Raw genomic sequence first — 27,889 nt, forward strand, 5'->3', positions numbered from 1 at the left:
AGAATAAAGTTTGTGTGAAGTGGGATATTTTTAAGTCTCTATGGTGACAAACTATATAAATTAAATCACTGGCATAATCTTTAACAAACATGGCCTCCACAACAATCCAATTCACTTTATTGTCTGACACTGAATTGACATACTCAATGCCAACATTACACAGCTTCTGCATGTCATCACCAGAGAAGAATTCGATCATTTCTGCAAATTATTCTGCCATGACAGTGGCTGTGAAGAGCTATGAGTTGCAATGTGTTAAAACTGGAAGATGAAAAACCTTGGCATTTCTGTTCTTTTCCTTCCGAAACTACAAATACAAATGTTTCCACTTCCCAGTGTTCAAGCAACCACTCTTTAAACTGCTTACTGTTGTGTTCAACTAACTAACAAGGAATTGATCCAATCCGACTTGTCAACATCCATCCTGAAATTTTTTTACGCAGGAACACTACAACTGCTAAGATATACTGCAATTAAAAAAGAAAGTGCTGAAGTTACTTGTTTTTACTGCACAGAAAACTGCTTATGACAGCAGTTTATACTCCCTAGTGCGTGATCAGATTTTGAATAAGGGGCAGCTCGTATTGACAGCTGAAGTGTTGCATATGTAATTCTCACAAAGGCAACCAGCAGAGGAAAATAAATCAAGGCAGTGTTTGATTACATTACAAACAACTTTCATCAATTGTGACTAATTTATAGAAATGTTATATTTAATAGATACACATCATTTTATAACTATTCCTGTAGTGCAGTTCTCACGATAATTTTTGAAAAATGTATATTTTGTTAATACCCATAGCCATCACAGTTAACTGAAATGTCATTTGAATGTCGAAAACCATTTTCCTTACACTAAGCACACCTGATGGAGGAAAAATTAATGCTTTCAGGTATGTCATGATAATTACTAGCTTTATTTAGAGAGAAATGTGGTGGAGTGCGAAATGATTTTGGCCATGGCTCTGCTAATTGTGCTACATTCTGAGCACACTTAAAGCAATTCATAAAATGTGCCAATACGAACTGATAATGCACAAATGACTGAAATTTAAGAACACTGTTCTCCTGATAAATCTCCAATGACATGGACGTTGAGATTTACACTTACTGACACTCTTTTTATTCCACATTCATTGGATACATCAATGGTGAACAAGAAGTGCAGAGTCACAAAGTGCATCAGTAGTTCAGATTCAAGGTAGTAGTTGGCATAACAAGGCAGCAGGCATAATATGTGGATCATACAAAGCACCAACAAGAGCTGCCATTCCCAGTGGAGCATCCGCTTACATCAGGCATGTTGGCCGTGGATCTTGTCAGGTGACTGGGTAATCACTTAGATGGCGTGACTTCTTTCTGGTATTTGTCTTGTGGCAGCAGCTCACAGCACCATGGGTGATATGGGCAGCAAGTATGGATCAATTTCGTACAGTTGTGGTAACACCATCTTGCTGTCCAAGTTGGTTATATCAACCCTTCCCCCCCGCCCCCCAAAAAAGGCACTCAGATGCAGGAACATCCCCTACAGTGACGACTTTGATGTGGGGGTGGTGGAGCAGCAGTCAGTGTGGCAGCTGGGAGGGGCTCCTGTGAAAATTAGTCCGGGTCAGGTTGAATCTCTATTTTTGACAATCCTGAGACTTTCTGAAGCAGGTATGACCATTCATGGAGTGGCCAGTGGAGATGGGGCTGGCACCACTGAAAATGGGACAGAGATCAACGGGGGCCCTGTGATCCATTCCACGACTACCAGGGCACCGAGGGCCCAGCTGGGCAAAGCGGAGCTGTGCCTGGAGACGCAGGAGAGTATGAGGCAGCAAGCCACTGAGGGCTGGGGCACCAACTGTGGTGATCTGGGGCATAGCTGGTTCTGCCGGCACCGGCAAAGAATGCCTCCAGAGGAGATCGTGAACAACCAGCAACCATGAGAGCCATGGACTATAGCAGGAACCCAAGAAGGACAGTGACTGAACAATTGTGTCAACACATGGGCACCAAGCTGGAACCCACACCGATATCAAGGCAGGGGGATCAAGTTCCTGGTGATGATAGCAGTGTGGCTGCCCATGTAGTGACTCAGCTGGGCCCTTCCCAGCGATGGGAGTGGTCCAATACGGGGGTAAAAATAACACGAGGACCTTGTCTATGGAGGCAGAGTGGGTCATGGCCGACATCTTCTCCTTCAAAGTTCGCACCAACCATTATGCCTCCCTGTTGGATTGGGGTGGAATTGGGCGGTGAGCTGGTGTGTCATCCCTTGGAGCTCACAAAAATTGGTGAACTGTGCAGAGGAAAAGCTGGGAGCCACAGTCCAAGACGAAGGCTGATGGGAGACCCTCAATAGTAAAAGGCCCGAATTACATTTGCCAATGTGGTAGAGGGGAGTGGATGGATATAAGATATAAGGAAACTTGGAGAATGAGTGAACAACAGTCAGCCACATCCACTGCAAAAAAGGGCCGGCAAAGTCAATTTGAAGATGCTTCCAGTGGCCTGCCTGCGGCCAAGATGAAAAAGCCGAGGGGGAGGGGGGGGGGGCACATTGGCTGCTGGCAGGGGCATGTGATACAGGACCAAACCATTGACTTGATACCCCTATTGCTAGCCAGCCAAAATGCTTGCCGATGGACCAGCTGATTCATATGCAAAACACCCCAGTGGCAAGTATCTAGGAGATTGACCTTGGGGTACAGAGCTAGTGGAATAATGATCCAAGGCCAGTCTAGTCCCATCTGGAGTAGGAGATGTCTGTCAAGCAAGGGGGGAGTTGGGGCAGTCAGCAGTTGAGACAGAGCATTGGCCTGGCTTTTGCGTGGCAGTGGGAAGATTTGCAGAGGATGTCATATACTGCCCAATGCTGGAGCCTTTGTGCAGTTTTGTGCCGTTTTGCAATTAGCGGCTTGTGGTCCATGATCTACTGAAAAAGATGGGTATCAGAATGTGTACGGAACTACTTCACTTGTAGACAATAGATAATTACTCTTTCTATACATTTGAGTAGTTGCGCTGAGTTTGGGTGAAAGTTCTAGAAATGAAAGCACTTGGTCTTTAGAGCCATCAAGGTCCCAGTGGGAGAGCACTGCACCAACTCCAGATTGTGAGGTATCAGTGGCGAGGAAAAGGGGCTTTCCCTGCGAGTATGGGATTAGGTATGGTGCCAATTGCAGAACTTGCTTTAGCATAAGGAACACCGCCTCGTATGCAGGTGACTAAACAAAGCAAGCCCCCTTCTTATGGAGGTGTTGATGGGGCAGTAAGCCTGGCAGCATGGAGGTTAAAACAATGTTATAGCTAACCTTCCACAGAAAGGACTATAGTTCTTTCAAAAGTTTAGGGGTTAGGAATGTTATCGATGGCCCGTATGAGGTCAACAGCAGCAGCAGAAAATGGTGTAACAGCAGTAGGATTCATTATGAAAAGGAAGGGAGGGCAAAGAATGCGTTACTGTGAACAGTTCAGTGATGGGGTTGTTCTTGCCAGAATCGACAGCAAACCAATTCCGACAACAATAGATCAGGTGTATATGCCGATGTCGCAAACTGAAGATGAGGAGATAGAGAAAGTATATGAGGATGTTGAAAGGGTAATAGAGTACATAAAGGGAGATGAAAATCTAATAGTCATGGGTGACTGGAATGCAGTTGTAGGGAAAGAAGTAGAAGAAAAGGTTGTAGGAGAATATGGGCTTTATTCTGTACTAAATTTCAGCTGGTAATAGATTACTCTATTCAAGAATCGCAAGAGGAGGTGATATACTTGGAAAAGGCTTGGTGATAAGGGAAGATTTCAGTTACATTACATAAAGGTCAGACAGAGATCCAAAATCAGATATTGGATTGTAAGGCATACCCAGGAGCAGATGTAGGCTCAAATCACAATGTAGTAGTGATGGAGAGTAGGCTGAAGTTTAAGAGGTTAGTCAGGAGGAATCAATATGCAAAGAAGTGGGATACGGAAGTATCAAGGAAGGATGAGATGCACTTAAAACTCTCTAAGGCTATAGGTGCAGCAATAAGGAATAGCTCAGTATGCAGTACAATTAAAGAGAAATGGACATCTCTAAAAAGTGCAATCACAGAAAATGGAAAGAAAAACACAGAAACAAAGGAGGACACTGTGAAGAAACCATCGTTAACAGAATAAATACTTCAGTTGATCAATGAAAGGAGGAAGTATAAAAATGTCCAATACAGAAATAGAAATTGCTGAGGAATGAAATCAGTAGGAAGTGCAGAGAAGCTAAGATGAAATGACTGCATGAAAAATGTGAAGAAATCGAAAAAGAAATGTTGTCAGAAGGACTGACTCAGCATAAAGAAAAGTCAAAACAACCTATGGTGAAATAAAAAGCAAGGGTGGTAACATTAAGAGTGCAAAGGGAATTCCACTGTTAAATGCAGAGGAGAGAGCAGATAGTTGGAAAGAGTACATTGAAGGCTTCTATGAGGAGGAAGATTTGTCTGATGTGATAAGACGAAGAAACAGAAACTGATTTAGAAGTGATAGAAGATCTAGTATTAGAATCATAATTTAAAAGAGCTTTGGAAGAATTTAAGATCAAATAAGGCAGAAGGGATAGATAACATTCCTTCAGAACTGGCAACAAAACGACTATTCACGTTGGTGTGTACAATATAAGTCTGGCGACGTACCATCTGACTTTCGGAAAAATATCATTTACACAATTCCAAAAACTGCAAGATCTTGCAAGTGCAAGAATTATAACATAATCAGATTAACTGCTCATGCAGCCACATTGCTGACAAGAATAACTTACAGAAGAATGGAAAAGAAAATTGAGAAGGTGTTAAATGATGATCAGTTTGGCTTCAGGAAAGGTAAAGGCACCAGAGAGGCAATTCTGATGTTCCAGTTGGTAATGGAAGCAAGACTAAAGAAAAATCAAGACATGCCCATACGATTTGTCAACCTGGGGAAAGTGTTCGACAATATAAAATGGTGCAAGATGTTCGAGATTCTGAGGAAAATACGGGTAAGCTATAGGGAGAGGCAGGTAATACACAATATGTACAAGAACCAAGAGGGAATAATAAAAGCGGATGACCAATAATGAAGTGCTCAGATTAAAAAGGGTGTAAGACAAGGACACTGCTGTCATCAGTGAAAGTGAAGAAGAATTACATGATCTGCCGAATGGGATGAACAGTCTAACAAGTACTGAGAGTAAATCAGAAAAAGAAGAAAGTAATGAGAAGTAGCAGAAATGAGAACAGTGAGAAACTTAACAACAGGACTGATGATCACATAGTAGATAAAGTTAAGGACTTCTACTAACTAGACAGCAAAATAACCAATGACGAACAGAGCAAGGAGGCCATCAAAAGCAGACTAGTACTGGAAAAAAAGCATATTCCTGGCCAAGAGAAGTCTACTAGTATCAAACATAGGCCTTAATTTAGGAAGAAATTTCTGAGAATGTCTGTTTGGAAAACAGTACTGTATGGTAGTGAAACATGAACTGGGGGGAGAACTGGAACAAAAGAGAATCTAAACATTGGTGATGTGGTGCTACAGACGAAAGTTGAAAATTAGGTGGACCGATAAGGTAAGGAATGAGGTTGTTCTGAGCAGAATCGGAGAGGAAAGGAATATGTGGAAAACCTGACAAGGAGAAGGGACAGGATGATAAGACATCTGTTAATACATCAGAGAAGACTTCTACGGTACTAGAGGGAGCTATAGAGGGCAAAAACGTTACAGGAAGACAGAGATCGGAATACATCCAGCAAATAAGTGAGGATGTAGGTTGTAAGTGCTAGTCTGAGACGGAGAGTTTGGCACAGGAGAGGAATTTGTTGTGGGCCACATCAAACCAGTCAGAAGACTGATGACTCAACAAAAGGCCTCTGACAGATCAATCTTCTGATAACGGTCTTGTTCTGGGGCCTGGAGAACAGGTCCTCTGGTCATGGAGTTGGAAAAGAATCTACAGTCAACTGGCAATTCACCAGCCTGAGATACCCATCCAGTTTTTTGACAATGCCGAGCAGAGAAGCCACTGACTAGAAGAAACTGGTGTGACCACATCAAGGGTGACCAATCTGTCCAGTTCCATCTCCACCACATCCTGGATGACGTGAGAAAGCAGGTACGTCTGCATGGGGCCGAAGCTGTTTTCAAGTAAAGGTGTATCTCAACAGATGCAACCCAACCCAAACCTGGAGTGAACAATTGCAGAAAGGAGGTTCTCACATCTTCAAAGCTTTGAAAAGGAATGTCAGGGGAGACCAAACACATGTTCTCGGAAATGAAAAATCCAAACTGTTTGAAGGTGCCCAACCCAAGAATGTTTTCTGCAGTGCCGAAAGAAACTACCAAAAACAGAAGGGTGTGTAACACTTTTTATGTAAGACATCTGTTGAAAAGATGCCCCACACCAGAATTCATGACTGCCATAGACAATGACCATCCTCTGAACCAGCTACAGTGGGGGAAAGCCCAGCATCACAAAGGGAGAACTATTGATCAGAGAAGAAAAGTAGGAGCTTGAGGGATTCTCCTAATCGCCAGGTGAAGCACAGTGTCAATGGCATGAATGGTGTCAGCCTGAAAAGATGACTCCATGTATATGGCCACAATTCGTTAGGCTGCTGTGCGGGTGTGATGTAGCATACGAAAGCAATGCAGACACGAATGCCACAGGCAAATGCCAAGACAAACACTAATGGTATGTTGCTGTTCAATTTGGAACAACTGCGGTTCATTATAGGAGACAACTTGTGGAGCGAAGCTAACACATCTTCAGAGGGCCATGACAGGAGAAATGAGCACTTCTGATCAGTGTCAGTTACCTGGGATGCTGCAAAATGATGGGTGAGACACTGCAAATACATGTCCCACCGGTCAGTGCTGCACATGAAGGAAGAAAACAGAGGAACAGCTGAGGGCAGGCCACCTGTGACAGACAACACTGACAGCTGCTGACGCAGTACAAGGAAATGCTGATGCTGATATTCCATTAACTACCTATCCAACTGATGCTGTTCCTGTTGTTGTTCCAGCCACTGCTGCAGCAATTCTTGGTTCGTGATGTCAGTGGAATCGAAGCACAGCAGGTCCGAAAATACTCATTGCCACTGTTGAAATTAACACTCTTTATTCCATATTCACTGGATATACAAGTGGTGAACAAGAAATACAGAATTACATAGTTCAAGAGTAGTCTTGGTCTGAGGTGGCAGCCATCACAAGGCAAACGGTGTAATACATAGATCATATAGAGAACTAACGAGAAATGTTTTTCCCAGCAGAACAGGCACTGTATCGCAGGTTGGCGACTGGATACCACCCAGTAATGCGGCAATCACTTTGAGGTCATGGCTTCTTTCCAGCATTTGTCTTGTGGCGCTGCTCACAGCTTGCAGTACCATCAGTGGTGTTGATGGCAAGTATGGATTGATTTCAGATATTTGTGATAATTCCATCTTGCTGTCCGAGTTGATTACATCACCAGAGCTATTGGAAATTATACTGTCCAGCAATTTCCTTAAAAATATTTTCTACAGTTGAAAAAGTTCTTCATTGAGAGCCACATTGATTGTTTCAGGTGGAATCTGAATATATCAACAGTATTTTTGTCATCATCCTTAAAGACTGAGGTATCATTTTGTCCAGGCAAAGACTCCAACAAAAGCAATGAATTAATTTCTGCAACTGATTGGAAACCATTTCGAATGAAATGTGAAAATTAATATTTCCTATTTTTCAAGAGTTTGATAGGTTGATTATAAGATTTTTGCCACTAAACAGTTCTTTTTTTCCTTTTCGTCCCAAGATGCCATCAGATCTGTGACAACATATATAAAGTTGCAGAAACAGCATTCCAGTTGTTGTACATAAATGTGTCATAGCATTAATCTATTGCACAAAAGACTCTGTCTTTTTTCACCTCAAAATGATAAAGTGTGGCTTGTTCATGGTTTCTCATGAAACCTGACTTACCACCTTTACACACAGCAGATGTGGGGATAACAGCAATTTTCATCTTCAAGTCGGTTACATATTAATGGCACCTCCTCTGTACTTTTATAATCATTGTTATTTTATTTTCAAACGATTTATTGCAGCAAAATAGCCGTTATAGTTATACATTAGCTTACAATCATTTGAGAGTGAATTACAATGATGTATTGAGTGTCTGCATAATTCTTAGTAGTAGATTACATTCAGTGCAGGTATTACAACAGATTATCATTTGAACCATTTATTGCATAGTCTCTAATTGATCTGGTCCTCTTGTTGCATATTTCTATATGGTATCTCTCACAAGACTGTCCACATAGTGTACACTTGCAAAGGTTTGACGGTTCGTGGTATGTTGTATTTGCACAAATTTGTTATTTGTGATGCCCTATACTGTATTATTTATTGAATCTGTTTAACCAGATCGAAGAGGACTTGAAATCAGTAATGTTAACATCAACTGCGATTTGGAGGCCCCAGTTTTGTAGATCTGCATCGGTAACAGTGCACTGCTCTCATGAGCAGCTCTACATGGTTCATATCTCAACAAACACCTCTAAATAACTGTTGTTTGTATAATTTATTCATGTTTAAGCGTTTCTATTAATTTTTAATGGAGGTAACAGATCTTTGTGAGCACTGTGTGCACTAAGCCTTTCAGATAGTTTTACTTTCACACTTTTACAAATTCCATTTTGGCATGTATTTATTACTTTGTGTAAGCCTTTCTTCCATTTATGCACTTCACAGTCAGATTTTACTAAGCAAAACGGGGTTTGCACATTCTTCACTTTAAATAAATGTTGAACACAATGAATATTAAGTCAGTTTTATCTCCATTCTTACAATTATGCTACCACAAAAGAAAGATATTAAATGAGTTGCACATCTGCGTGTACAGTAACTGCTGACAAGTGTTTCAGGGAAACTATCAACTAAAACTTAAATTCGCATTATAAATTACAACTGCACCAAGTCATGATATCTGGTTATCGATGTGCCATCAACCGAGGAAATACGCATGTTATGTGCACAGGCAGAGTACTCTTCAGCTCCAGGAGGGGTACACTTCTCCAGCTGTCCAGTGAGCTATGAATTTGGCAATTTTCAGCTTTTTTTTTTTTTTTTTTTTTTTTTTTTTTTTTTTTTTTTTTTTTTTTTTTTTAAAATACTTGCAATGCACCTAGCAGCTAAAATTCTGACTGGGTCTCTCTTTCGGTGTACACTTTCAGTATAAAAAATTACATGGCAAGTTTTGACATGTTGGACTGGACCATTTTCTTGTAAGTTAATTTGAAAAAGCATTCACAATCAGATTCTATTTATGTGCCTAGCATTGAATATTGTTTAAACTATCACCTAAGATTGTTTCAAAGACTCACGGCATTTGCTCATATATCTAGCATTGCCACTCACTAAAGCTTTCCCATTACCATACTATATACCGTATTGCACGAATACATCATGTTAAGTCTGTTGTCTCAAGAAATTATATAATTGCTACAAACAGTTTCTGCTTGTTCCAGAGTTCCATGACACAGCAAAAACACAACGGCCTCTCCTCTAAATGGTCTTTATGGCTAATATAACAACACCTTTTCATGTTAACTGCTCCATTACAACATTTTTTTCATTGCCATCGTATTGAGGGCACAGCAGTCTTCCTCGCTATTTTTACACATGAGATGTTGCCAGCTCCTTAACACGCACAATTATTCCATAAGTTCTGATTTTCTGAAATAATTTGCTACTGTACTGGATCACAATACATTACTTAATACGCAATAAAGTTTTAACTTATAATAATGTGAAGATCAAAGTACATTTTTGCATCTTTGCTGGTGACAAAGTGCTGCTCACCTTCAATGAATCAATCCACAGCCAAAAATGTTCATTTTCCATTTTTTGGAGTAGAACACTGGTCTTAAAAAATTTTTCCACAGTTGTTTGGGCCAGATACCCAGTTAACTTTTTTTCCCTTCTCGCAGCTTCAAAGCTGCTGTTAATTGAAGACTGCCATTTCAATGTCAAACTGGACTGCTGCTTTTTGTTGCCCTTATGCTTTTCATTCTGCAGCCATGGAATTCTGCTGCTGCAGTGTTTAGAAAAACTGCTAATTTATGGAGAGCATAAAACCCTTCAACTTGCAATTTCTGTGCCATGTTGTCAGAATTTACTGCAGGCTTCAGCATTTTCACAATCTTGAATTACTTTAGCACATGTGTTTGTTGCTGAGTCATCAGGATCTCCAATGTCAAGTGTGCTATGGGATACTTTAGGGAAATACCTGTAGCATCCAGGGATGGAAAGAAGTCCAATGTGTTGTGTCTGTTGGTTGGCCTCATATGAGATGTGGAGAAGGCCTTGCTTGTGGCTATCAAGGATGCGGGATGTGGCAGTCTGCAATTTGTTGCTTATATCAGCACCAATGACACCTGTTTTTTGGATTCCAGGGTGGAAGCAGAATTCACAATTTGCAGCACTGTGCCCAGAGTCAATCGGGTCCTTTGGTTTTGAGCCCAGTGGAGTGTCTCAACCAAAAACTCCACAGATTCTGTGATGGTTATGGCTGCAGAATTTGCAACCTGGGTTATGGGGAAGAGAATTGTATGACTCACCTCGATAGGTCAGTTGTGCACTACATAAAGGACGCAGCAACTCGACTAGCAGAGTAACTGTGAAGTGCACTTGGAGGTTTTTCAGGCTAGGCGGTAGTTTGAGGTCTTCTGATAAACACTTACCAGTCAATGCACAGAAAGCGAAACCAGATCCCGTACAAAGTAAAGACATTTCAACTATCAAAATTTTCAAATTAAATTGTCACTATATTTGTAACAAAGTTCCTGAACTTACTGCCCTCCAGAGAAATTGATGCACTCAAATTATTCTTGGAAACAAGAGCAACAGAAAGCTCAGAAAAATACCCTAAGGCAAAAAAAATAAATAAATAAATAAAATGAAGGAATTATCTGATTGGGACGGAAAGTGGTAGATGTGATGTACATCTACAGCAGAACAAATGATTACAATTTCAGAAAAAGTGGATGGTTTATTAAAAAAAAAAAGCTTCACAAATTTAGCAAGTTAATAATGCATTGGTCCATTCTGGCCCTTATGCAAGCAGTTATTTGGCTTGGCATTGACTGATAACGAATTGGTGGTTGTCCTCTTCAGGGATATCACGCCAAATTCTGGCCAATTTGTATGTTCGATTGTCAAAATTCCAAGTTGGTTGGAGGGCCATGCCAATAATGCCTGCAAATGTTTTCTGCTGCAGAGAAATCCGATGATCTTGCTAGCCAAAGTAGGGTTTGGCAAGGATGAAGGCAAGGAGTAAAAACTCTTGCTGTATATGGGCTGTGCTGAAAGGTCAATGTGGATGACAAACAAAGGGGTCCTGCTAGGAAATGGAATGAAATGGTACCTCAGACCATCCCTCTTGGCTGTCGGACCATATGGTGAGCAACAGTCAGGTTGGCATACCACTATTGTCCCTGCAGGCACATCTTTGGCCTGAAATCTCATTGACTAGAGTAGAATTGCCTTCAGTGATGAGTCCTACTTCAAACTGAGTCCTGATGGCCAGTGAAGATGTGCCTGGGGATACCCGCACGGTGGTGGGATACCAACATGACTGTCAACAACTGTATGGCCCGGCGACCAGAAGTGATGGTCCGGGGTACCACTTTCTTTCATAGCAGGACCCCTTCGGTTGTTATCCATGTCACCCTTATAGCACAGCAGTATGTTGATGATATTCTATGGCTCATTCCGTTGACCCTTGTGGCAAGCCAACCTGGGCTTACATTTCTGCAAGATAATTCCCACCCACACACAGCAAGATTTTCTACTGCTTGTCTTCATGCTTACCAAATCCTACCTTGGCCAGCAATGTCATCAGATCTATCCCCAACTGAGAATGTATGTATTGTAATGTTGCACAAAAACGATTTTAGAATTCCTGCCAATCAACTTTTAGTTTGGTTCCACATAAAGGCAAATACAGACACACTAAAGGACGCTGTAATAGCAGCAAGAACATGAAATCTTGGGTTACAAAGTTTAACAGTGAACTGTTCATTAGTCATGAACACTTTAGGGTGGACGAGAGCCCAGTGCGCCAGCTTATATATACAGCTATTTGTACACAGCACAATGCCTGCTGCAGTGTCTGTGGTGAGTGAGACAGCCTCTTTAGGCCAGCCATGCAGGAGCATGCTAGTTAATTATGTGCACTCACAGTATAGGATCGTAACACTCCTTCCCCCTTGTAGGAAAACTGTTTACCGGGAAGATGTCCATGTCTTCGTTGGAAGGGTTAACTGCCGGAGCAGGTGTCGTGCCATCACAGGAGAATATAGTCTGAAATGGTGCAGGATGGACAGGCATTGTGCCCACTCCCCCACAAGAGACCATAAGAGAGCACCGATGATGGAGGTGCAGCATCCATGTCTACATGCGGGCAGGCACTCAGCAATGGAAGTGGCAGAGAAAACAAAGACGGTGGGGCAGCAGCCGCAGAGATGGAGGCCGTCTGCTGCTAACTACTCTTCCTGGCAGCGGTGGCACTCAGAGTGAAGGCACTGCAGGAGCCGAAGTGGCCAAGGACTGCACTGTGTGGGTCGATGCAGACAGTGGAGGCTGTCACAGCGGCAGTGGGGTCTCCAGCGTGTGGTCAGTCATGCTTGGTCAGAGCTGGTCGTAGTGTCGGGACACCAAACCTTTGGAGGTGTGCATACACAGAGGCAGGCTGTAGCCTCTGCAATGATGGATTATCACAAGGACCCACTTAGGGAGCTGGCCAAACCCATGGGTCCAGACGGCAGAGCCTGGACGGAACCACTGTGAGGTGGGTGCCAGGAGATGGCCTGGAGCTGGCCGGAGCAGATGAAACAGTGCATGGGGCTGGCAGCCATGAAGCAGCTCCACTGGGCTACAGATGCCAACTGGAGCGAACCTATAGGAGCTCAAGAACCAATTGAGGGCTTTTTCGAGAGAAGACTGCGTGACGTATTTTTTCATACGTATTTTGAAGGTACGGACCAGCTGCTCTGTCTCACCATCTGACTGAGGTGAAGTGGACGGACCGTAACATACCTAAAGCCACTCTTTGTACAATAATCTTCAAAATTCTGAGACACAAATTGTGGGCCGTTGTCCATCACAATCCTTCGAAGGAAAAAATCTTTGCGAGGGCTGTGACTGCAGCTGCACTGGATGTGACAGGCAACAAACCACATACGGAACTTTTGAGAAGGCTTCAGTTACTACAAGGCAAAAGAAGTTGAGGAAGGGACCTGCAAAATCAGCATGAATACACTTCCAGGGGCACTGTGGGTGCGGGCCAGGAGGAAAGAGAGATCCATGGTGCTGCCTGATGAGTGGCGCACTGCGGGTCGACAAAAAATGTGCATGATTTCATTGTCAATACCTGGCCCCAAAACAAGTGTTGGTGGGCTAGCAATTTCGTAAGAGAGACACCCCAAAGATCCAGGTAGAGAAGGCACATGATGCCCTATAGCAACAAAGGTGGGATCACAACCCTGGGAGCCGACTAGCCAACAGTAACATACAACCAAGAATGGAGAGGCAGTGGCGAAGAGCAGAATTATTACACAAGGAATGCTACTCCGGGCCTGGTGGTTTATCCGGCCAGCCAGGGTGGACAAAGTGAACAACCTGATGCAAGACACAATCAGCTGCGACAGCAGCTGAAATTCAAGAGGAGGTAATAGGAAAACCATCCACAGTGTATTGGGCTTTGACGTCTAATTGTAAACACAACAGTTCATCCTGATCAAATGCAGGATCGGGGCATCCACATTAGCATTCTGTGCTGTGGGGCACAAGTGGAGCTCATAGTTACAGTGCAACAAAAGCAGAGCCCACCGATGCAGGCAATCCTTTGTCTGGAGGAGACAGCGAATGATGGAAAAGAACACCAGAAGAGGTTTATGATTAGTTATCAAATGAAATACAGAACTATAGAGGAAAACATGAATTTTTTTTAATGTGTACACAATGGTGAGGGCTTCTTTTTCTATCTGAAAGTAGTGCTGTTGCACCTGATTCGGGGTTTTGGAAGTATATGGAACAGGGCGTCTGGAACCAGCTGCATATTTGTGAGCTATAGGGCCTCAAGGTCATACTGGGAGGCATCAATGGCCAAAACAAGATGTTGCCCTAGCTGGAAGGTACTAAGCAAGGCACACATTGTAATTTTGACTTCAACAGGGTAAAAGCCTGCTCACAGGTGGCTGACCAGAGAAAAGTAACACCCTTAGGTAAGAGAGTGTGAAGGGACTGAGCCATTTTGGCTGCATCAGAAAGAAAAGAGCAGTAGTAAGTAATCTTTCTGAGAAAGACCTGCATCTCTCTGGCATGTAGGATGTAGCAAAGCTGCAATGGCATCAACATGCTGGCATAAAGGCTTGATGCCAGCACATGAGGCTTTGAAACCAAAACAGAAGAAAGATGGTTAAAAAAACTGTGATTTGTCCAAGTCATATTTTAACCCAGCTGCCTGTAGCACCATGAACAAGGCATAAAGTGTTCATCTGTAGAGCAACCATAGACCACAATATCATCCAGGTAGTTAATGCACCACCACACAAAGGCTGTGAGATCCTACAAAAATCATTAGAAAATAGCAGGGGCACTAGCTATGCTTAATGGCAGGCACTGGTGTCGGTATAACCTGAAGCAGGTATTCACTACAAGGATACATTTGGAATCATCATCCAAAAGCAGTTGCAAGTAGACTTCAGGTAAGTCTATTTTGGAGAAATATTGCCCCCCAGAAAGCTGAGCAAAGAGTTCTTCCTGCTGGGGTAAGAGATAGGTGTCAATAATAGAAAGTGAATTCATAGATTTCTAAAAATTGCCACAGAACTGAAGGTTGTCATTAGGTTTTGTGAGAATTACCAATGGATTAGACCACTAACTACAGGAGACAGGCGTGATAACACTGAAGGCTGTTAACTAGATCAAGTTCTGCGTTGACTTTCTCTCATAAAGCAAAGAGCATGTGACAGGCATGAAAAAAGAAATGGGGACTTGCCGTCAGGTTCATTGTAATGTGTGCCTTAAAACTGGTAGCACATCCTACACTGTCTGAAAACAGCGAGGAAAATTCCAAGCACACAGCATCCAGTTGTTGGTATGGAACTTTGTCCAATACCAGATGTACTTCGTCAGAATCAGAAATCCTACAACTTTGAGGTGTCTAACCCAAACAAGTTTTCAGTGTTGGCATCATCTACCGCTAGAAAGGTCATAGGCCAAACAACTACTTCATACATTACAGCAGTGGAAAACTGTCCCAATATGGATATTTGTTGTTTGTTGCAACTTACCAACCAATGAGACAGGGGACAATGTCAGCAATCTGAGAGCCACATAAGTTTGAGAATTTCACAAAGTCACTGCCGCACCTGTGTCCATTCGCATTTGCAACATCTTGTCCATAACACGTATGTCAATGTAAAGTTTGTTTGGGGCTACCATCACTTGAGAAACACTGTTCATATCTGTGTTAACATCTGATGCATGAGACAGAGATGCACACAGGCACAATAGGCCACTTTTTTCTGCAATTGTCTGCATGTTGTCCAATGCTTTGGGCATGTGCCCCACTCATGTTTGATGGTACGGCAGGCGATTTGGGGGGATTCCATGAGCCAAGCGACAACTCAGGAACATTATGTGGGACTGGCTTCTGGCTAAGGATAAGGATAAGGATAAGGAAACTTTTCTGTATTGATGCAGATGGAAGGAGCAAGGATCCATTGTGGTGGAAAAAAATTCGAAAAATAAAGTAAACAACATAGAATTACGTCCAAAAAATTTCACAAAAATACATGCAAATAAGATTTGAAAAATCCCAAGAAGGATGAAACGGATGCAAAAGTGGGAAAGAAGATGAAATCTGACTGAGTCGACGATGCGAAAGACGAAAACTCACTAAAATTGGCATGAAATCACAATGAGATCAAGGAAAAGGTAGGTGTGTGTGTGTGTGTGTGTATTTTAATGTGGGTTGCAAGTCTGAGGGTGGATAAGTATGAAGGAGGAGGATGGCACATGTGACTGGATGAAGTGGAATTAGTGGGTGCGAACTGGGATAGAACGGAGAAAGAGGAGGGGGGGGGGGGGGGGGGGGGAGTTCGTTCATAGGATGAGATACAAGGCGGACCCACTGAGAGAATCTCTGCTCTCATAGACCAACACCTGCAACCTATTACCTGGAATCTACCCTCCTACATAAAAGATACCAACCATTTCCTCCACCGACTCTCCACAGTACCTGCCCCTTTACCAAATGGTGCCCTGCTCGCCACTGTTGATACCACCTCCCTTTACACTAACATTCCTAGTGCCCATGGCCTTACTGCTATTGAACCTACAGAATATACTCGTCCATCCCTACACAACCCCTGCTCCCAGCCTGTTTCCTTACGGCTCATACGCCTGTAATAGACTGTGATGCAAGACGAGTCCCATACCTCCTCCCACCACCATCTACTCCAGTCTGTTCACAAATGTCACCTATCCCCTAAAAGGCACGGCTACCTGTGAAACCAGTCATGTGTTCTACAAGCAAAGCTGCAACCATTGTGCTGCATTCTATGTGGGCATAACGAGAAACAAACTGACTGTCCGCATGAATGGCCACTGACAAACTGCGGCCAAAAAACAAGTGGACCACTCTGTTGCCGAGCATGCTGCCAAGCATGACAGCCTTCATTTCAATGACTGCTTCACAGCCTGTGCCATATGGATCCTTCACACCAACACTAGCTTTTCTGAGTTGCGCAGGTGGGAACTTTCCCTGCAATATACTCCACGTTCCCATAACTCTCCTGGCCTCAACCTTCATTAGTCATTGTCCTCTCCCATCCAGCCCCTTCCCTGTTCCCTACCCAGTCTTTTTACTTTTCTCCTTTTCCACTACCGTCCCCCTCCTGACCTCTCCCCTGCCCTCCATCTAATCTGCTGACTTCACATAGCTGCCCTACCCTCTCTTCACCTCGTCCCTGCGGACTCCACAGCAGCAGGCCTTTGTCCGCCACCTCTATCCTATCATCCCGCCCCATTCCTACCCCAGCCTCCTCCTTAAAGTCGCCACTCTCATCATGCACAGTTGCTGCTTTAGTTGCCTGAGATTGCGCACGCACGTGTGTGTGTGTGTGTGTGTGTGTGTGTGTGTTATTTGTGGCAGTCTTTTTGTTGTGCCTATCTGCGACTCAGCATCTCCGCTTTATGGTGAGTGGCGACTTCCCTTTTCATAATACTTTTACGTTCCATCCTGGATTTTTCACCGTTTAATTTTTGCCTTGAACAACTAGTTACACAACACACACGCAATGGAAATATTTTAGATTTTGTAGCTACAAAGAAGCCTGACTTAATCAAAACAGTCAGTATAGAACAGGGAGGAGGAGGATATTAGTGTTTAACGTCCCGTCGACAACGAGGTCATTAGAGACGGAGCGCAAGCTCGGGTGAGGGAAGGATGGGGAAGGAAATCGGCCGTGCCCTTTCAAAGGAACCATCCCGGCATTTGCCTGAAGCGATTTAGGGAAATCACGGAAAACCTAAATCAGGATGGCCGGAGACGGGATTGAACCGTCGTCCTCCCGAATGCGAGTCCAGTGTGCTAACCACTGCGCCACCTCGCTCGGTATAGAACAGGGATTAGGAATCATAATGTCATTATAACAATGATGGTTACCAAAGTTAATAAGCCCATCAAGACGTCTAGGAAGTATTTTTGCTGGAAAAAGTTGATAAGCAGTTATTAGCAACCCACTTAAGGCAATGAACAGACATTATTGAGTTCCAATACGACAGACATAGACGAATTATGGGCAAAGTTTAAACTCATTGTAAATCGTGCTCTGGAGACTAATGTGCCAAATACGTGGAATAAGAATGGGGGCGACCCACTGTGGTTTAGCAATCAAATTCAGAAAATGCTGAGGAATCAGAGGTTCTTGCTCTACTGTAGGAGGCTCCTGTAAACTTACTGTCATTTGACTCTCGCACAGACTTCTGCATGGAGGACACAGACATAGGCATCCCTGGCATAGAGAAGCAACTGACAGAGTAGAAAACAAATAAGACACCAGGTCAAGATGAAATTTCAAAACGGTTTTAGAGATAGCACTCTGTGGCATTGGTTTAGCTTGCATTTATCATGAATCTCTCACCCAACACAAAGTCCCAAGCGACTAGAAAAAGTGCACTTGACTCCAGTATATAAAAAAGATAAAGGAATGGAACCAAATAATTACAAAGAGATACTCTTAAAACTGATTTTCCACACAATTCTTGAATGCAGTCTGTGTTTGAGTGCAATAAATTTTCTTGGGGCAGAAAAGACGCTGTCAACAAATCAGCATAGATTCAGAAAGCATTGTTTCTGATAAACTTAGCTTGCCCTCTTCTCATATGATGACCTGCAAACCACTGATGAAGGGCGAAAAGCAGATTCCACATTCCTAGATTTCTGGGAATCATTTGACACAGTGCCCCACTGCAGACAGCTGACAAAGGTCTGAGCACACGGATTAGGATCCCAGATACACTATGTGATCAAAAGTATCTGGACACCTGCTGAAAATGACTTACAAGTTTGTGGCGCCCTCCATCGGTAATGCTGAAATTCAATATGGTGTTGGCCCACCTTTAGCCTTGATGACGGCTTCTACTGTCACAGGCATATGTTCAATCAGGTGCTGGAAGGTTTCTTGGAGAATGGCAGCCCATTCTTCACGAAGTGCTGCGCTGAGGAGAGGTATTGATGTCGGTCGTTGAGGCCGGGCACGAAGTGAGCGTTCCAAAACATCCCAAATGTGTTCTATACGATTCAGGTCATGACTGTGTGCAGGCCAGTCCATTACAGAGATGTTATTGCCATGTAATCATTATGCCACAGGCCATGCATTACGAACAGGTGCTTGTTCGTGTCGTAAGACGTAATTGCCATCCCTGAATTGTTCTTCACCAGTGGGAAGCAAGAAGGTGCTTAAAACATCAACGTATGCCTGTGCTGTGGTAGTGCCATGCAAAACAACAAGGGGTGCAAGCCTCCACGAACAACACAGCCACATCGTAACACCACCGCCTCCGAATTTTACTGTTGGCACTATACATGCTGACAGATGAAATTCACCGGGCATTCGTCATACCCACACCCTGCCATCAGATTGCCACAATGTGTACCGTGACTCATCATTCCAAACTTTTTTCCACTGTTCAATCGTCCAATGTTTATGCTCCTTACAACAAGCGAGGCATCGTTTGGCATTTACCGGCGTGATGTGTGGCTTATGAGCAGCCGCTCGACCATGAAATCCAAGTTTTCTCACCTCTGGCCTAACTTACACAGTACTTGCAGCGGATCCTGATGTAGTCTGGAATTCCTGTGTGATGGTCTGGATAGATGTCTGCCTACTACACATTACAACCATCTTCAACTGTCAGCAGTCTCTGTCAGTCAACAAACGAGGTCGGTCCACATGCTTTTGTGCTGCACGTGTCCCTTCACATTTCCACTCCACTATCACATTGGAAACAGTGGACCGAGAGATGTTTAGGAATGTGGAAATCTCGCGTACAGATGTATGACATAAGTGACACCCAATCACCTGACCAGGATCAAAGTCTGTGAGTTCCATGGAGCACCCCATTCTGCTCTCTCATGATATCTAATAACTACTGAGATTGCTAATATGAAGTACCTGGCAGTATGTGGCAGCACAATGCACCTGATATGAAAAACGTATGTTTGTGGGGGTGTCTGGATACTTTTGATCACATAGTGTATGTGAGCAGCTCGAATACTACTTACATAACAGAACTGTCACTGACAGTGTGTCTTCATCTGAATGAGTAGTGTCATCAGAAGTGTTCCAGGGGAGTGTGATAGGATGGCTCTTATTCTCAATCTACATAAATGATCTGACAGACAGTGTGAGCAGCGATTTATGATTCTTTGTTGATAACATTGTGGTGTATGGGAAGGTGCCATTGTTGATTGACTGTAGGAGGATACAAGATGAGTTAGAACTTCTAGTTGTTGTGACGAATGGTAGTTTGCTCTAAATGTAGAAAAATGTAAGTTAAGGCAGATTAGTAGGACAACAATTCTGTGACATTCAAATACAGCGTTGGACACAGTCACATTGATTAAACAGCTAGGCGTAATGTTGCAAGCAATATGAAATGGAATGAGCATTTACGGTTGGCAGCAGGCAAAGGCAAATGGTTGACATATTTTTATTGGGAAAATTTTGGGAATGTGTAGTTCATCAATATAGGAGATGGAGTACAGAACAAATGTGGCTCATTCTTGAGTACTGCTCAAATGGTTGGGGTCCCCACCACATTGGATTAAAGAGGGAGGCATAAAGCAGTTCAGAGGCATGCTGTTGGATTTGTAACTGGAAGGTTTGATCAGAACACAAATATTATGGACATTGGAATCTCTCAGTGGGAAACGACACTCTTTTCACAAGGCATTATTGAGGAAATTTCGAGAACTGGCACTTGAGACTGTTTGCAGAATGCTGCCAAAATACGCTTCTGATAAGTGAAATATGGGCTCATACAGAGGCTTATAGACAGTCATTTTCCAGCACTCTACTCAAAACTGAAACAGGAAAGTAAATGACTAGTAGCGGTTTATGGTGTCCTCTGCCATGCACTGTATAGTGGATTGCAGAGTATGTATGGGGGCTGATCAACAAAGACTGAGGCTGACTTTTTCCTGTAGCTTCTGTGATAGTTTCCTTTCTGTATCATGAATATTTGAACAGAGCGGGTTTTGTGTGTAATGTCCAGACGTGGTAGCATACTCACTTTGGTAGGTTTGTAGTAATACTCTATTTTTGTAGAGTGTTCTTTGGATTTTGCATATCAAACAATCTAGGTGACGTGAAACGAGCAGTATGGTGCAATAAAATTCTGTGTTCATTTAAACCATACAGCCACCGAACTTACAAAACACTGCAGCAGACGTATGTCACGAAATGATTTACCAGCATGCAGCACTGCCTGGAATTACTATTACAACAGCATACTGCACTTCAGTGCAACCTGTGATTTTTTTAACTACCATCACTAAAGGCAAAGCTTCAGGCCATTCAATTTGAAAACTCTGAAGCATTGCTCATGGAAAGTGAGGCAATTCCAAAGGACCTGACAAAGAATTGTTGCAACATGTGTTTTAAGACTGGCACAGACATTATAAAAAGTGCATACAAGTAGGAGGGAAGTACTTTAAAAAATATCATGTAAACATTAAAGTGGAATAATAAACGCCTATGACAAAATCAGTCTCAGTGTTTGTTGAGCAGCCATCGTATGTAGTGTCATGTAGATGTACAGCTTTCACAGAAACCAGACTGCAGTTATGAGTCAAAGGACATGGAAGGGAAACAGTAGTTGAGAAAGAAGACAGCCTTTTTCTGGTGTTATCCAATCGGTACCCTGAGCACGCAGTAAATGAAATCAACAAGAAATGTGGAAAAGAAATTAAACTTCACAGACAAGAAATAAAAACTTTGAAGTTCACCGAAGATACTAAAATCCTGTCAGAAACAGCAAAGGACTTGGAAGAACACATGAATGGAAAGGATATGTCTTGAAAAGAAGTTATAAGATACACACTAACAAAAGTAAAACAAGTGGAATGGAATGTCATCAAATTAAATCAAGTGATGCTGTGGGGGTTACATTAGGAAATGAGAGACTGACAGTAGACAAGTTTTGCTATGTGGACAGCAAACAAACTGATGGTGGCCAAAGTAGGGAGGATACAAAATGCAATCTGGCTACAGCAAGGAAAGCAATTCTGAAAAATAGGGATTTGATAACATTTAATATAACGTTAAGTTTCGGAAGTCTTTACTGAAGGTGTTTATCCGGAGTGTAGCCCTGTACGGAAGCAAAGCATGGACGATAAGCATTTCAGATAAGAATAGAAGCTTTAGAAATGTGGTGGTAGTGAAGAATGCTGTAGATTAGATAGGAACATCATGTAACTAATGAAATGGTACTGAATCAAATTGGGGAGATGGCACAACATAACTAAAAGAAGGGATCAGACGATAGGCCACATTTTGAGGCATCAAGGAATTTTCAGTATGGTTTTGGGGAGAAGTGTGTGTGTGTGTGTGTGTGTGAGAGAGAGAGAGAGAGAGAGAGAGAGAGAGAGAGAGAGAGAGAGAGAGAGCGACATGGGAACAAGAGAATACAATCAGCAGGTTCAAACAGATGTAAGATGCAGTAATTATTCAGAGATGAAGAGGCTCGCACAGGATAGATTTGAGTGAAGAGCTGCACCAAACCAGTCTTTGGACTGAAGACCACAAAAATCTTTGAGAATTAACTTCAAACATAAACTGGAATCATTATACAAGTATTTGCTTATAAACCCATTGATTCCATTGAATACTGTAAAAATGCATAATTTTTTTAATACATGTGAGTGGGTGAATTTGAATGTAGTTAAGCTCAAATCAATGTGCATAAAACACAAGTAGTAAAAATTAATGCAAAATGTTAATGGTCAGTATGTTGTCCGACTTTCCACTGACAAAGGGCATTATGAGTTAAACTAGTTTGTGACACCTCCCAGTGAGAAGCCACATTTATGATCCACAGAGCAAACTAACAGCTAACCATCTTCTTCAAATAACTTGAGGGAATACCGCCTGGTAAGTCTGCTGAAAACCAACAATATTTCCGACAGGTAATGGGTGCAATCCTAAAGCATTGACTGCGACCCAACCAGTGCAATGCTGTGAAACGGTAGCAAGAAGGTGCTGACATGTGCATCAATAGAAAGAGCGGGCTGTGCCACACCTCCAGGAAGAGATAAGAGTTCAGTGTCCCCTGTCAAGCTGACTTAACCAGCCACCCATCACTGGTCCAGCCCAGTTTGGTCACAGACTTTGAGAGTATCGATACTGAGTTATAGGTACACAATATTTAGACTGCATTCTGCGACTAGGAATAGTGTGTAACAGTACTTGCATGTAGAAGGCACAGGAAGAAAGTTCAGTTATGTTTCTTTTATTTTTAGAAATAAAGAGTCCTATAAATCCAGAAGTGTCATGTGCAGGTCATTTTGGATTCCTGCCACCAGCTATTGCAGCTTCTCTCCTTCCTTGTTTGTGTCGGTGCTGATTCCCACAGTAGCCGACACAACATAACCCACACTATCATTTTAAGGCATCTTACAACTCATGCCTTGAAAATGACGAGGACTACCCGTCAAAGTATCAGAGTTCTGGATGGACTTCCTGGCTGCATTGTCATGAGTTATCAAAGCATAGCACACACTGCGAAAAGCGTAGCACATTTATTAGTGTCACTCGAACATATTTATGAGCCCCCCTCCCCGAGGTGCAAAATAGTGGGTCACTCATACGGTTGTGTGTGCAGGGACACTGTCGCAATGAATGAACCAGTCACCTGATCGCCAAAGTTCCAGGCGTTTCCTCTCCACAGCCTCTCGTAGACAATTAGAACGTCCAAATAAAATTACTGGTTAATACTCTGGCCAGGAGGCACAAATTTCCGGTGCACGGTTCTACGAACATCAAAAAAGACAATGTCTTCTCATTCAACCTCACTTGCCTTGCTGTTTTCGGTCTGGGAGAGTTGGGAATCCTCCACTGGCTTCACGGTCACTTCGTTTCTGAATATACGAGGGCAGTTCAATAAGTAATGCAACACATTTTTTTTCTCGGCCAATTTTGGTTGAAAAAAACCGGAAATTTCTTGTGGAATATTTTCAAACATTCCCGCTTCGTCTCGTATAGTTTCATTGACTTCCGACAGGTGGCAGCAGTGTACGGAGCTGTTAAAATGGCCTCTGTAACGGATGTGCGTTGCAAACAATGGGCAGTGATCGAGTTCCTTTTGGCGGAAAACCAGTGCATCTCAGATATTCATAGGCGCTTGCAGAATGTCTACGGTGATCTGGCAGTGGACAAAAGCACGGTGAGTCGTTGGGCAAAGTGTGTGTCATCATGGTCGCAAGGTCAAGCAAGACTGATCTCCCGTGTGCGGGCCGGCCGTGCACAGCTGTGACTCCTGCAATGGCGGAGCGTGCGAACACACTCGTTCGAGATGATCGACGGATCACCATCAAACACCTCAGTGCTCAACTTGACATCTCTGTTGGTAGTGCTGTCACAATTGTTCACCAGTTGGGATATTCAAAGGTTTGTTCCCGCTGGGTCCCTCGTTGTCTAACCGAACACCATAAAGAGCAAAGGAGAACCATCTGTGCGGAATTGCTTGCTCGTCATGTGGCTGAGGGTGACAATTTCTTGTCAAAGATTGTTACAGGCGATGAAACATGGGTTCATCACTTCGAACCTGAAACAAAACGGCAATCAATGGAGTGGCGCCACACCCACTCCCCTACCAAGAAAAAGTTTAAAGCCATACCCTCAGCCGGTAAAGTCATGGTTACAGTCTTCTGGGACGCTGAAGGGGTTATTCTGTTCGATGTCCTTCCCCATGGTCAAACGATCAACTCTGAAGTGTATTGTGCTACTCTTTAGAAATTGAAGAAACGACTTCAGCGTGTTCGTAGGCACAAAAATCAGAACGAACTTCTCCTTCTTCATGACAACGCAAGACCTCACACAAGTCTTCGCACCCGAGAGGAGCTCACAAAACTTCAGTGGACTGTTCTTCCTCATGCACCCTACAGCGCCGATCTCGCACCGTCGGATTTCCATATGTTTGGCCCAATGAAGGACGCAATCCGTGGGACGCACTACGCGGATGATGAAGAAGTTATTGATGCAGTACGACGTTGGCTCCGACATCAACCAGTGGAATGGTACCGTGCAGGCATACAGGCCCTCATTTCAAGGTGGCGTAAGGCCGTAGCATTGAATGGAGATTACGTTGAAAAATAGTGTTGTGTAGCTAAAAGATTGGGGAATAACCTGGTGTATTTCAATGCTGAATAAAACAACCCCTGTTTCAGAAAAAAAATGTGTTGCATTACTTATTGAACTGCCCTCGTACATGTAAGGCCAACTCTAATCATCTGCAATGAATTCGTTCAAAAAGTTTGGATGACTTTCAATCTGTTTTCAAGCCCTGCCACAAATTCATGCACAAGGTTTTTTGCTCCTGTTTGAGAAGACGCGGAACAAATTCAGTGGAAACATCTCTGATGTGCAAATCCACTGGCGTGAGCATCAACACACACCCGTCTCTGTTGAAATTTGATTAATCATGAAACGATGATTCTCATTGATTTTTTCAATGTTTTCCTCATTTAATGATGTCACAGGGCATCCAGACTGAGTTTGGTCTTCAACACACATCTCACCACATTAAAAGCATCCAAACCAGTCAAAAACTAGTGTGCAACTTATAGCATCTTCCTGGATAGCCTCTTGAAGCATTTGGCAAGTATCTGCTGCCGATTTTTTAGGCAGGAAACAAAGTTTCACACACTCTCTTTGTTTTTTTAAAGCTGCCATAACAACTCCGTAAGCAGAACATGCCAACTGTCAGAGACACCCATTCACCTACACACTGACACCATCTGCACAGTTCTTTTGTGAAGATATCTACTTACCCATCTAGCGGGAGAACTCTATACCTCATCTACAAACGGCAGCACCTTCTCAGTCCAGTCCCCCCCCCCCCCCCCCCCCCCCCGTCTCATATTTAGAAATTACACTACACAGTTTACACAGATACATTCACAGATACATTTCTGCGAGAAAATATTATTGACAGCTGAATGAATAATTTAGATGCTATGTGATGAAATTATACAGTCATGAAAATTGGCAATAGGCCAGCCTGCAGAAGAGAGATTGTCTCCATCTAGCAGTAACCTGCAGCTAAATGCTTGGAAACAAAACTGTTGTGGCATAGATTTAGGCAAGCCAAGTGGTATGCGAGCCACGCGACAAAGTAATTTTGCAGTTGGGCACTGCAACAGTGCTATGTAGCACCCTGCAACATGGTATTCTACCATTAGTGGTGGACTAGAATGCTACATGCTGTCACACAATGTAGCTTTTCTACAGCTGGCTATATGATGAGAGCCTACTTCCTGTCATAATACACCTGACCAGAGCAAGTATATATGCTCCCAGTTCAGGCAGTAGCTGCATTCCTGCTGTACAACACATTTGACTGGCACAGTCTCCACACCAGTTACTAGTCAATTGTGCAGTTAAACTACAACGGCTTCATCAAGCAGTGTCACTAGCTAGGCAAACCCACTTAGATAACTATCAGCTAACCCTGGTGGCTCTGGGCTTCAAATGGAATCTGCCGAATGAGTCCGGCCAATGCACGTCATTGTCTGACACTCCAGCCAGTCTCCACTGGTCCTTCGTTCAACTCAAGATGCCTGAAGGTTCTTGTTAGTTGCCTTGGGCAGTGTGCAGTGCACACTAGCCCAAATACAAAGCCCTGCTGAGGTGCAGAGCTGGCTTGTGTCAGCAAGGACACCGTTGACAGTAGCCACTGTTACGCCGTGTACGTCACTCGCTGCCCACCAGCTACTGTCAGCACCTGCGTCACAATCGTTGACCTGTATAAGAAACATTAAATAACAAAGAATGTTTTCATTTAGGTACGCATTCTTGACTCCACACTTGCCACAGCACCAGAGATTCCATCCTACAACTCCTTGCATGTGCCACTTTGTAACCAGAAGTGGCCATCCTGTAACTCTGCTGCTCTGTACAGCTGTTAACAGAATCTTACTGGCTGCCAGCAGTTAATGGATGAGGATGTGCACAACTGCTGAAAACAGGGCCTCTGTCTTCTTATGCGACATGGGCTATGCTACAATGCTACTGCATGCAATATTGTTTAATCACTAAGGTAGGCAGCAAGGGGACAGAAATGAGCTGTCAGTCCTGATAAAAGAGTCAATATCCAATTTCTACATTAAACAGCTATCAATTGTCACCGACACCTTAAGATTTATTTATTTATATATTTTTTTTCTTTTTTCCATCCAGGAACAGGGAAATTGCTGATTCCTGTGACATATTGTTAAAGACTGCTGATTTTCCATTATCTCACTACAAGTCACAGATTTTGCATTATTTGTTGAAAACCTTTAGTTTCGCATTGTTCGTTATGTAATTACTTAAATGAAATTTTCCTCTCACTAGTAATTGCTAATGTGGTGTTTCCAAATTAGTTCATGCATCTCAGTGACAAAAGAGAAAAACAGAGATAACAGCTGCTCAGACATCAGAAAAAATTGTAAAACTATGTAATACAGCTTTAATATATCTAAAAACAAAGATGATGTGACTTACCAAACGAAAGCGCTGGCATGTTGATAGACACACAAACAAACACAAACATACACGCAAAATTCAAGCTTTGGGGAAAGACGAAAGGATGTGGGTTTTAAGAGAGAGGGTAAGGAGTCATTCCAATCCCGGGAGCGGAAAGACTTACCTTAGGGGAAAAAAAAAGGACAGGTATACACTCCCGCACACACACAAACATATCCATCCGCACATACACAGACACAAGTAGACATTTGTAAAGGCAAAGAGTTTGGGCAGAGATGTCTGCCCAAACTTCCACGAACAATACGAGACTGGAATAGAAGGGAGAACCGATAGAGGTACTCAGGGTACCCTCCGCCACACACCATCGGGTGGCTTGCGGAGTATGGATGTAGATGTAGATGTTTGTGTGTCTATCAACATGCCAGCGCTTTCGTTTGGTAAGCCACATCATCTTTGTTTTTAGATATATTTTTCCCATGTGGAATGTTCCCGTTTATTATATTCATAATACAGCTTTAAGTTAGACGTAACAGTCACACGGTGAAGTGCAACGAAACTGACAAACACGAAAACATTCTATTGCTTTT

The 27,889-nt window shown here is 43.0% G+C and overlaps 1 protein-coding gene across 2 annotated transcripts in view; it reads right to left on the minus strand.

The window, feature by feature from the left end:
- The window catches only part of LOC126237219 (protein tramtrack, beta isoform-like), a 204,693-nt gene that overhangs the window by 156,855 nt on the left and 19,949 nt on the right, over positions 1 to 27,889 (minus strand). The window lies entirely within an intron of this gene.

The sequence above is a fragment of the Schistocerca nitens genome, chromosome 2 (genome assembly GCF_023898315.1).
Source record: "Schistocerca nitens isolate TAMUIC-IGC-003100 chromosome 2, iqSchNite1.1, whole genome shotgun sequence".
Classification (NCBI taxonomy): domain Eukaryota; kingdom Metazoa; phylum Arthropoda; class Insecta; order Orthoptera; family Acrididae; genus Schistocerca; species Schistocerca nitens.